This window comes from Telopea speciosissima, chromosome 2, assembly GCF_018873765.1.
Source record: "Telopea speciosissima isolate NSW1024214 ecotype Mountain lineage chromosome 2, Tspe_v1, whole genome shotgun sequence".
In the NCBI taxonomy this organism is placed as follows: domain Eukaryota; kingdom Viridiplantae; phylum Streptophyta; class Magnoliopsida; order Proteales; family Proteaceae; genus Telopea; species Telopea speciosissima.
Window position 1 is genome coordinate 8159130 of NC_057917.1, and position 12767 is coordinate 8171896.

The 12767-nt window shown below is 40.4% G+C and overlaps 1 protein-coding gene across 1 annotated transcript in view; it reads right to left on the reverse strand.

Annotated features, from left to right (window-relative positions):
* LOC122650409 overlaps nucleotides 1-12767 on the reverse strand; it is a 65222-nt gene that overhangs the window by 44520 nt on the left and 7935 nt on the right. The gene's annotated exons all lie outside the window — the stretch shown is intronic.

Below are 12767 nucleotides of genomic sequence, written 5' to 3' on the forward strand. Positions count from 1 at the left end.
TGTTACTACAGCCCCTACTACTAACACTGGTCTATCCCAGGATGGTCTACAGGCACTCTTACGTATGCTGAGGTCTTCCGCTGCTGCTGCTGCCTCTACTACATCAGCTACTGCCAATTCTTCCGCTCATTCAGGTTCACACTTTGCCCGGTCAAGTATTCCTTTTGGAGGTCATTGTACTTCTGTAGCCTCCCATCCTTGGATCATAGATTCTAGGGCTACAGATCATATGACCGGTTCCTCTAGTTTGTTTCATAGATATTCTCCTACTTCTGGGAAGGACAAGGTCAAGGTAGCTGATGGTTCCCTTTCATCTATTTCTGGAAAGGGAATCATCAACTGCACTTCCTCTCTTCCATTAACTTCTGTTTTGCACATTCCTAATTTTACTACTAACTTTCTTTCCATTAGTAGTATTACTCGTGATCTTAACTGCAAAGTTACTTTCTTTCCTTCTCATTGTGTGTTTCAGGATCTGGCCTCTGGGAAGACGATTGGATTGGGTAAAGTGCACGGTGGGCTGTACCTGCTTGATGATGGTCGCTTCTCTCCACCACCATTACCTTCTCCACTACACCAGAACTCCATGGTCTCTTCTGAACTCTACCAGTGGCACTCTAGGTTAGGTCACCCCCCTTTAGGAATTTTAGCACATTATTTCCTAGTTTGGTCACCCTACATACTAAGGATGACTTTTTTTGTGAGGCGTGTGTTCTAGCCAAACAGACACGTTCAAATTATCCTATTTCAAATAAAAGAAGTTCTTCTTGTTTTCAGTTAGTGCATTCTGATGTTTAGGGCCCTAATCGTAAACCCTCTATTTCTGGCTATCGGTGGTTTGTATCTTTCATTGATTGTCATTCTAGGAACACATGGGTCTATCTCTTGCACACAAAAAATCAAGTTTTTTCATGCTTTCAACACTTTCATAAAATGGTCCAAACTCAGTTCCAGGCTACTCTCCAAATATTGAGAAGTGACAATGGAACAAAGTATAAAGAATCACAATTTCAAAAATATTTGGCTGACCATGGAATCATTCATCAGACTAGTTGTGTTGATACCCCTACCCAGAATGGTGTGGCAGAAAGGAAAAACCGCCACTTGTTAGAAATGGCCAGAGCATTAATGTTTGCGAGGAATGTCCCGTCTCAATATTGAGGGGATGCGGTTATCACGGCAGCCTATCTCATCAATAGGCTGCCATCTCGGGTACTTCACTCCGGTAGCCCCTCTGATGTTTTAATTGGTAATTCCTCCTTTATTGTGCCTCCCAAGGTGTTTGGTTGTGTGTTATGCTCGAGATACTAAATCTCCCAGCAAACTTGAACCTCGGGGACTCCGTTGTATTTTCTTGGGTTATTCTCCAACCCAGAAAGGCTATAAATGTTACCATCCCCCTTCCCGCCGTGCCATGGTTAGCATGGATGTTGTTTTCCATGAGTCCCTTTCTTATTATTCTTCGCCACCTCTTCAGGGGGAGTGTGCTGGTGAAGATGTGGCTTTCGAGATTCATCTACCTGAGGAGCCTCTGGCTGCCCAGCCCTCTTTACCACCCACGGCTGCTGTCCAGCCCCTTTTGGATGCTTCCCATCCACCCTTGGATGCTGCCCATCCTACTTTGGAGACTTCCCAACAACCTCTGGTTGTTCCTCCCTCACCTAATGGGAATCCTTTACAGGGGGAGACCATAGAAAATAGTGTTGTTAATATTCCTACTCAAGGGGAGCAGACTCCGGTCCAGAGAACTATTGGTGAATTTCAGAAGAGAATTGACAACTCCAACATGATCACCTATACAAGGGGAAGATCCACAAGAGGGCAGTTGCATCCCACTATAGCACTAGTACCCATCCAATTGCCGGCCCAGCATAGATCCTACATCTCCTGGTAATCCATCTCCTTCCGACCTACCTATTGCACCCGCAAAGGTACTAGGACTTGCACTTTACATCCCATATCTCATTTTGTTTCGTATAACTCTCTTTCTCCCTCTTTTCGTGCATTTATATCTTCTCTTTCCTCTGTTTCGGTTCCTAGAAATTGGCAGGAAGCATCTACAGATGGAAAGTGGAAGACAGCAATGTTAGAAGAAATGAGAGCACTACACAAAAATAATACGTGGGATCTTGTGGCTCTTCCTCCAGGGAAAAAACCAGTGGACTGTAGATGGGTCTTCGTAGTTAAACAGAAGGCTGATGGTTCGGTGGACAGGTATAAGGCACGTTTGGTTGCAAAGGGGTTCACTCAGACTTATGGAGTTGACTATCGGAGACCTTTGCACGTGGCAAAGCTCAACACCGACAGGGTGTTATTATCTTGTCCGCAAATCTTGGGTGGGATCTTCGAGTTAGATGTCAAAAATGCCTTTCTCTATGGGGAGCTTGAGGAGGAGGTATATATGGACATTCCACCTGGTTTCTCTCGATGACAGGACTAAGGGCAAGGTTTGTAAATTGAAGCGTGCCCTTTATGGCTTAAGCGATCCCAGGGCCTGGTTTGGCAGATATCATAAGGCTATGATTTCAGCAGGTTACAAGCAGAGCAATGCTGATCACACTTTGTTTATCAGACGACTTGGTGACAAGGTTACTCTTCTCATAGTCTATGTGGATGATATTGTGATCACTGGTAATGATGATGCTGCAATCAAGGATTTGAAAATTCTTCTTGGCCGTGAGTTTGAGGTCAAAGATCTTGGTCCCCTAAAATATTTTCTAGGGATAGAAGTTGCTCGATCTTCAAAGGGCATCTTTCTTTCTCAAATAAAATATGTCTTTGATTTATTGACTGAGACAGGGCTACTTGGCTGTCATCCTTCAGATACTCCTATGGAAGCTACTACAAAACTTAGGGAGAAAAAGGGTGAGCCGGTTGACAAGGGTGCCTATAAGCGGTTAGTAGGCAAACTAATCTACCTTTCCCACACACGCCCTGACATTGCAGTTGTTGTGAGTTTGGTGAGTCAGTTCATGCATGATCCATATTCCTCTCATATGAATGCGGTCCGTCGTATTTTGAGGTATTTGAAGTCTGCTCCAGGAAAGGGAATTCTTCTATCTGCCAATGGTCACTTGAAGGTTGAAGCCTATACTGATGCCGATTGGGCTGGTTCTCCTGACAGGAAATCTATCTCTGGCTACTATTCCTGTGTGGATGGAAACTTTGTCACATGGCGGAGCAAAAAGCAGAATGTTGTGGCGAAGTCTAGTGCTGAAGCCGAGTTCCGCGCAATGGCACAAGGAACTTGTGAACTTCTGTAGCTTAGAGGATTATTGCAGGATATTGGTGTTGTTGTCCATCTTCCAATGATGCTTTATTGTGAAGCAGCCATTAGCATTACTCATAACCCTGTCCAGCATGATCGTACTAAACATGTGGAGGTTGACCGACATTTCATCAAGGAGAAACTTGAAGCTGGCCTCGTTTGTGTTCCCTTTGTGAAGTCTACTGATCAGCTAGCTGATGTGTTCACTAAGGGATTGAGTAGCAAGCTGTTTCATCCTATCTCAGTCAAGTTGGGCATGCATGATATATATGCTCCAGCTTGAGGGGGAGTGTTAGTTATATGTCCAGAATACCGTAAGGGTATTCTAGACCTTTCTTCTTTCTTAGTTGTGTTTATTATTTCGTTTTAGTCCCACATTGATTTTGTAATCTTTTTTATTCATTCATTATGATTATAAATAGAAGTGCTTGGTGATCACATTGATAATCCAAGTATTAACCTAATTCAAATCTGTTTACAATTACTTTCCCTGGTGTCAGTACAAGAAGAAAGAGCATCAAACTGCTACATAAACTCAGCTACAGTCATAGTCCCTTGCCGTAGGGAGTTAAGTTGATCTTGCATCTGGGCTCTGTAGTATTTCTCTTTCAAATCATACTTCATATCTTCCTAATTAGTAGGTGCATTACCTTCACGTTCCATATCTCTCTCTGTCTTTCACCACCATTCTCGAGCAAGGTCAATCAGTTTGGTACGTGCCAATCTCATCTTTCGATCTTCAGGCAAATCATACCAGTCAAAATAATCATCCAGGGCAATAAGCCAGTCATAGAATACCTGTGGATCACCATGCCCATTATACTCCTTTTGACCTTCTGTGTATCGTACCTCCTATTAGTAGCTTCATCTCCAGTGAAGTAGGATCTCATGTATTCCTCAAAGTTAGGTCTGCGAGGTGCTTCTGTAGTTCTATCCCTATCTTCTCTGTAGTCATCTGTGTCAAGTCTACGTCGGTCCCTGTAATCTCTGTCGTGTCTGGAATGATCTCTATGGTCCCTGTGATGTCTGGGATGATCTCTACGATATTCATCCCTTCCCAGAGTTCCATGTACCTCAGAGTGAACTTGTAATCTGTCCTCCTCTACATATAGAGGATTATTTACAAGAGGCACAGCTTGCCTTTGTTCCATTGCTGTCATTCGATCACCAAGAACTTGTTGGTGTGTTGAAATCTTCTGCAGCATAGTCATAATTGCAGCAAGGGAATCGGGTGGGGATGGTTGTGTGGGGTCCACAGTAGGGGTGCCATGTTCAGCCATGGCTCTGAGACCAATTTGATGTAGTCCTAGGTAGGAGTAATCCCACTAGGAGCCAGGCTAATGGGTTCACCTAACAAGGTTGGCCGATTGGGGCAACTTAGGCTAAATAGGGCAGAAATTAGGGTTAGGGTTAACTAATAGTAATGGGGTTTATAGGGTTTTAATATGCAGGTTTTAAAGGTCTTAATGAACTAGGTTTGGTTAGGTTTGAATAAGTTTTTAAAATTTCAGAAATTCTAGGTTTAGGGTTTCGGGTTTTGGGAATGAAGGGGGAGATGAGATTTAGGATTTAGAGCTGGAACTAGGGCTGGAGTTCAAGGTCCAGTGTTAAGGGCAGTCTAGGGGTGTTTCGGTTGTAATATGGGCAGATTTGGATGGTTGGATTGGTCTGGGTGGTTTTTAGGGGTTTAGGTTTTAATGGAGAAGGAAGGGGATTAGGGTTTTGATTGAGGAGATGGGTTTGAGACTACAGTCGAGTGGAAGGGTTGACTCAATGATGCTGTGATTAAAATTTGAAAGCAAACAGTGGAGGGAATAGGGCTGGACTGATTATAGAAGAAGCTAGGGTTTATGGGATCGATTAGGTTAGATGGGGGGGAAGAAGAAGAGAAGGATAACTTGCAGAAACTGTAAACACTTACTGGATTTGCAGATCTGCAACAACAGTAGCTTGAAGAAGCTTGATTGAAGAAAAAGGACCTCCCGATCTACAAGATGCAAGGAGTCGCCGGAGTCCACCAGCCCTCACCCTTGATATGACTCACAAGGGCTCCTTGATATTACCCACAAGGAACACTCTCAAAGAGCAAGCAGCAGCATTCATGGCAGCAGCATAAAGAAACGATTTTTTTAAAGCATAATAGGTGGGGGAGCCTCTCCCACGATCTCTTATTAAATAAAAGGCCAAAGGCCTAATTCCTAGGACTAATACAGCTCTAATCTCCATCCAAAATCGTGGAGAGGTGCAACTAAGTGTTTTAAAACAATTCAAAAAGTATAAAAAGACTCAATTGACCCTAATGACTTAAAAACAACTTAAACTACTTAAAATAAAAGAAGATTCCCTATTAGCCAATAGGATATAAGAACCTCTTAGCCAATCGGCTCACTTCACTTAAATTAGACCAACTGAACTAATTGGATGCAACCAATTTAAACCGGTTCAATTAAAAACACAAAATAAAAACTAAGTATAGAACTAAAATAAACTAAACTAAGGCTCCTACTAAAACCCTAGGCTTAGGGTGGCTTCTTCAATTCGAGGTGGCTAGGATCTGCATCAATGAGATCGAAGCACGATATGCAAATATTTAGTTTTGATAAATGATAATAGAGCACATGAAACTTGGTCATACAAGGATTTCCTCTATTGTTGTGTCATTATCTCCACTTCTTGGGTTATAGAGGTTTGATTTTAGGGTTCGTCTTCCCCAAATGGTTTAGGGTTTGATTTTCAGTTTCAAACCCTAAACCATTTGGGGAAGATGAGGGCAATATGGTCATTAGATTCCTTGAAACTAACGTCTAACGTCCCAAATTAACGGATCGGACCAAAGTGCTACACTGTTTTGAAAATAGGGGGAGTTTTCAATTAGAAAAGTTGTAGGGGGCATTTGGACAAATGGGTATTTTAAGGGGGGCATTTATAAAAACCCCTATTTTTTATTAGGAATAAGTCTAGGGTTGGGTTATATACATGTTGGGCCTTTGATCCCAAGGGTTTTCTATATAATAGGCCACTTTTATGGGCCTAAAATATGGGTAATTAGGTTGCATACGGGATTCGTTACTTAGTTTTATTTTTATGTAATTAGTGGTCTATATGATCACTCAAGTGGTCATGTGACTTGGTTAAGTGGTCATGTGACTATTTAAGTTGGGCTGGATAAGGACTTTAAAAGTTCAGCCATGTTTTGAGTCTATTTCCTTTGTTATTTCACTTTCCTAGTCAGTTTAGGTTACCTAATAGATTACGATTGGGTTAAGCCTTTCCTTTTTAGTGTAGGAGTCTATTTTTGAGTCTTTTATATAAAGTTGTAAGGGGGGAAAACATTGAACACAAATTTTGATATTAATAAAAAGCTTTTGCTGCTCTTCTTCTCCATTGAAGATTTTTGTCTTGTGTTTGATCAAGGCTGGTGGGATCGGTGTTTGATCCAATTGACATCTTGCAGTAGGAACCCCGGGTATTTCGCTGGTGGGATTGGTGTTTGATCCAATCAATACCTTACGGTGTGAAGCCCAGGTTGTTCTTTTGAAACTCTCCTTCAAGTTCTAGTCAAAGATTCAATTTTTATTCAAGTTTCTCAATCAAAAACGATGTTGCCAAGGAAATTCTGCAACAATAATGAGTTTGAATCATCCCCATCCCCTAGAATTCTTCTTCTAATCCTCTCACAGCCCAAACCCTAAGATTCCCCTTTTTGTTTTCAATTTTCCCAATACCTAAATTCTGCCCAGACCAAACCTGCCCTCAAAATCCCTCCTTTTTTTAATCGAACTCTCCTCTCACCATAAGGAAAACTCAATCCAAGTTGCTCCCTCATTTGATCATCATAAACCCTAAAAATCCATCTTTTCCTCTTTTCAAAAATCCGAAACCCTAATCCTAACCTTGCTGCCCATTGAAGTTTACACACTTACATCCATCAAAACATCTCAGGGCCTTCACTGATAGACTCCCCTACCTCAACTTGACATAACCATATATCAAACCCTAACCCTAACCAAACCCTAACCCTAATTTCACCAAAACCCTATTTTTGACCTAGCCGATTCACCTGTTCATAACAGATCCTGGTTTACTGGCTCCTAGTTGGTCTTCTACCAATCTAGGACTACATTACAGAACCTTGTAGAGACACCATCATCAATCTAGGAAGAAATAACCCCAAGCATGAGAGGCCTGAGTTTCAAAATCTTTGTCCAAAACTAGGAGGCATCAGATGGAGGGGAGATGGTCCAAATGGAGTCCTTGAGAAGGAGGCGACTACAGAACCAATCAACCCAAGTGATCCTCTATGGATTCAAAAAGGTTTATTGAGTGAGGAAAAAAACAAGGATGCTGCATACAATCATCTGCTACTGATAAGAAATAAGATGGCTGAACTGAATTCAGCACAAGATGATAAGTGGATGACAATAAGCACTGAAGACGAATGTGACTTGCACCAAAAGTCAAGAATATACAAATATGTAAGCACAAAAAGATATTCTTTAATATAAAACCAACCTGAAGATGTAAGCACATTGACGTGAAGGAGATGATACTGCTCTTTAATATATAACCAACCTGAATGCCTTGGTGGGTGACTATACAATCTATTTTCAAAGTATTCTATGTCAAGTTAGCCGTATTTTTTGAGCATGTAAAACGACATGATGGGCCCCAAGCACATCCCTCTCACTCCTCTCCCATTCCCACTCACCCTCTGCTATCCCTCTTCTCTGTCCAATTTCATTTTCTGTTCTCTCTAGGTTTTGAATATATATTAACTACAGGTTGCGGGGAAATATTGTTTCCAAATTCTAATCCCTTAAGTTCTGAATTATGTAAAGCAACTAGGAGGGTAAGAATTGACCTCATGATTCCTCCCCCCACCCCCAGCTTACGTCATGAGTTCTTTAAAGGAAAAACATGGAAACTAGGCATGAACCATGGGCCACAACCATGTCTAGTAGATCACTGCATATATTCATCCCATAGATGCAAACTAATTTGTTCCATTTCATTGCTTATCTAATATTGACTTGGAAGGTCTTCTTAATAATGTACAAAAACAACTGGTTTCAATGATCTAGAATTATTACATATATTTATTTTCCTTTCTGTGGTTACTAATGTATGTTACATATATTGCCTTGCCTTTTGTTTTATGATATGTTCCTTAACCATAGTTGTTGATTGTGGATTTGCCTATGATCTGATTATACCAAGATGGAAATGGGTGGTGAAGTCATGAAACTGGTACTACATTAAAAGGGTTCAGTTAAGACCTTCTTTAATGTGGACCCTGATTTGTCCAACTTCATGGACATGCTTGAAGTCACCACAACAAATTTCAAGATCCCACCTGATAGTATTATTACACTACAGTACAAGACACAATCCAACAATATGAAAATTGTTGCAAATGAAAAGGATCTAATGGATATGTTCAAGGACCATGAGAAAGTAGGCAGCAGAGTGATCCATATTTATTCACCTTGGATGCCTATTGAGGTTAAAAGATATTATCGGTTGACATGGCCTAATATAACTACACAGCCCCATCATGAAGTGGCTTCAGATGGAGAAGAAAGTAATCGAGATTATTATGAAGGTGAAGAGGATAAGGATGATCACTTGTTATTTGATGAGGACAAACTTGATGTTAGTGAGGAAGAAAATATGGAGGATAATGACATCATGGCTAATATTGATTCGGATGTAAAGGATGACGAAGTAGAAGAATCAACTGGTGAAGAGGAACATGAAGTTTGGAAAGAGCATAAAAACATTGAGCAAGCACTCCGTGTAGGCATGAAATTCACATGTAAGCAAGGTTTAAAGTATCAGTTTAGGGTATCGTATCGGAAGTGTGATTTTAAGAGACACATCGTATCGTATCGTATCGTATCGTATCGTACTGTATCGTATCATATCGGAGAGATGTAAACTCTTCCAAAAGCGAGAGGTGAACCTTGGATCTCTGTCTGATACAATAGAAACTGGCACTCCATGCAATCTCACTATCTCTTTCACATATAGCTCTGCAAGCCTGTCCATTGAGTAGTTAATCTTGATGGGGAGAAAATGGGCTGATTTTGACAATTTGTCTACAATCACCCAAACTGCATCACAACCTTGTGGAGTCTTTGGTAAAGCTGTAACAAAATCCATAGTAATACACTCCTACTTATATTCAGGTAAGGAGAGTGGTTGCAATAGTCCTGAAGGTTGATGGTGCTCAATTTTCACTTGCTGACATGTCAAGCACTTCTGTACATACTCTACTATCTCCCACTTCATGTTATTCCACCAATAGACTTCCGAGTCAAGAAACACATGGAAATGTTTATGATATATACAAAATATAGTTTTGACGCATAACACACTATAAATAAGTAATATATATAAAATATATAATGTATAAAAAGGAGAACAAAGTAAGACAAGACAAGTGCATTTAATTGATTATATATGAAAGATACGATTTCTTACATGTGCTAATACCAATTTTTTTAGGTATCATATCGGTATCTTAAAAATAAGATATGTCTCGGTTAGTATCGGCGGATACGGAAGGATACTTTAAACCTTGCATGTAAGAAAGACTATGGCAGCATTTTTGAATGATTATTCCATTGAGAGGGGTCTTGCGAAGCAGGGGGTTAAGGATGCGTACATTTGGCCCTCCCAAACCCAACAGTAGCGGGAGCCTCGCATGCTGGGACACTCTCTTTATTAATTGAGAGGCATAAGTAGTACAATGGTTAAGTTCTGCATGATTATTCCTTGGCGCAACGGTTAAGTTGCACTATTGCAACCTGTTGGTTGCAAGTTCAAAAGTTGGAAACAGCCTCTCTTGCAAAGCAAGTGGTAAGGCTGCATATATTTGCCCCTCCAGACCCTAAAGTAGTGGGAGGCTCGGGCACTGGGACACTCTTTTTATTCCATTGAGAGGGGTGTAGCATTGAAGAAGGTTTGGAATGACAAGAGGAGGATTGCACATAGGTGGTTGATGATGGTAAATGGAGGATATATGCAATTAGCCTTCGTGATGGTATACAGTTCAAATCCGGACAATACGGGCAGGACATAGTTGCCCTAGGACAAGCAATAATGAGAGAAGTTCAGTGGCACTACATTGTGGCAATGTCTCGTTCACAAGTATACAAAGCTAAGAAGAAAGCAAATGGCTTTGATTGAGGAGAATCAGGATGATCAATATAGGATGTTTTCCAGGTATCTAGAAGTCATCATAAAAAGGAATCCGGAAAGTGTAGTGTGTTTTTTTTTAACTCAACCAATCACAATTCAACCTCCCATGTTTGAAAGATTATTTATAAGTTTCAATTCCATGAGAAAGGAATTCATGGAGGGGTGTCAACCTTTCAATGGCCTCAATGGTACTTATTTTAAGATAACAAGTGATGAGGTTCTATTAAGTGTCATTGCCATGGAGGCAAATCAGGGTATATTTCTTGTTGGTTTGGCGATTGTACAGATTAAGGATCAACATTCATGGGGCTAGTTCCTGAAATTGTTGCAAGACACAGTTGAACCATGGCAGCACCCAGCATTGACCTTCATTTCAAACCGACAAAAGGTATGTCCGCTAGTTTTTGTTATCTATCATATGGATATTATTTTTTGTTACAATTAATTTTTTTTAAAAAAAATTTCGATGTAATAATAGAGGTTGATAAATGCATTTGAACATGTGATGCCCGAAGTTAGGCACAGAGTTTGTGTGATACTTATACAAAAACTTCAAGGTCAACTATCTTGGCCGCCTACTAAAGAAGGCACTTTGGAGTACATGAAGTGCATTCAACAAAGTTGAGTTTAAGAAGCACATGGTGGAATTAAGGAAATCAAATCCTGAAGCATTCAATTGGCTTTCCACAATCCAGATTGGCCTTGGAGTCAACATGCTTTTGATAGGCATACAAAGGCCTAGGAGAATGTGAACAACTTATGGGAATCATTTAACAACTGGATTTAGAGTAGAAAGGGACACATCGATTATCACTTTAATGGATCAATTAGAAGCAAATGGATGAAGAAGATTCATATTAGATAGGGTAGAATGGTTGCACATAATGGAAAGATTTGTCCCAATATCCAAAAGAAGCTAGAATATCCAGCTTACTACTAGAAATGGAGACTTGACACCTGCAAGAAATGAAGAGTTTGAGGTGACATATCATAGCCATAAAAAAGTAATAAACCTTGGCCGAAGAACCTGCACTTGTGGTGAATGGGACTTGACTGGCTTACCATGTAAGCATGCCATGATCCATTATCCACCAATGGGTCAATCCTGAAGAATATTGTGATTACTTTTACACTGAAGAGGTATTTTTGAGATCATATGGGCACATAATTCATCCCATGCTGATGAGAAACATTGGCCACCATCTAATAGCCAGGTTGAGCCCCCTCCAAGGCCCAAAAAGGCATGCAAGAAGGACCCGGATGAACAAGCTACAAATAGGAAGACCCAAGAAAAAAAAATCAGCAAGGAGTATTCACTTTTACAAGATTTGTCGTACCCAGTGCATGAGGCTCCCGCCACTACAGGGTCTATGGAGGGTCATAATGTATGCAAACTTACCCTCACTTCGTAGAGAGACTATTTCCCAACTCGAACCCATGACCACTAGGTCACAATGTAGCTACCTTACCATTGCGCCGAGGAATATTCAATTTTGTAAGATCTGTCATCAGACTAATTGTAATAGAAAATGCCCATAGAGGACACAAAATGAAGAAGGGAAATCAAGTCAGCAGCCCATCCAACCAAAGCAGCAAAAAGAGAAGGGTCAATCAAATGATGGTCAACAACGCCAAGGAAGGAGCCAACCAAAAAGGGGTAGTCAGCATCATACTCCGCAACATACCCAGCAACCTATTCAACAGCCAAGTCAGTAGTATATGTAGTAGCCATCTCAACAAACTTTGATCATTTTTGCTTTTTGGAATGTTTTTGGGATAGATATTTGACTTGTTTTTTATTTTTTATTTATTTATTTATTTATTTATTTGGAAGTAATATAAAGGATGGTCATAGTAATAGTGATAGTATTTTGTTTAGGTAATCTGGTAATAATGGATGGATGGACAAAATACCAAGTCTCGTTTTTGTGGATTTTGTATATGATATGCAATGGCAGATCATACAATTTTATATGAAAAAAAAGGTAATGAACGATCATTGCATCTATCTTTAGTTCCTTTGATTGAATTCTCCAAACATGTGATTCTACAAGCCAACAATGGTGGAAGAAATTCTGCCAAATGAAAAAACAAGCAAGGAAATAAACATAGAAGATAAAATCTCAATACAGAAAGTGTTGCCAGATTCTGGCAGATTTAGTGACCGGATTCCGGCAGGTTCAGCAGCCAGAAAGTTGTTCCCGGTTGGTGTCAGATAATCCCGGCTGGAGGATGTTCTACTTAGTCTTAGCTAATGTATTATTGTTTGGGTGAATAAATAATTCAATAACAAAGA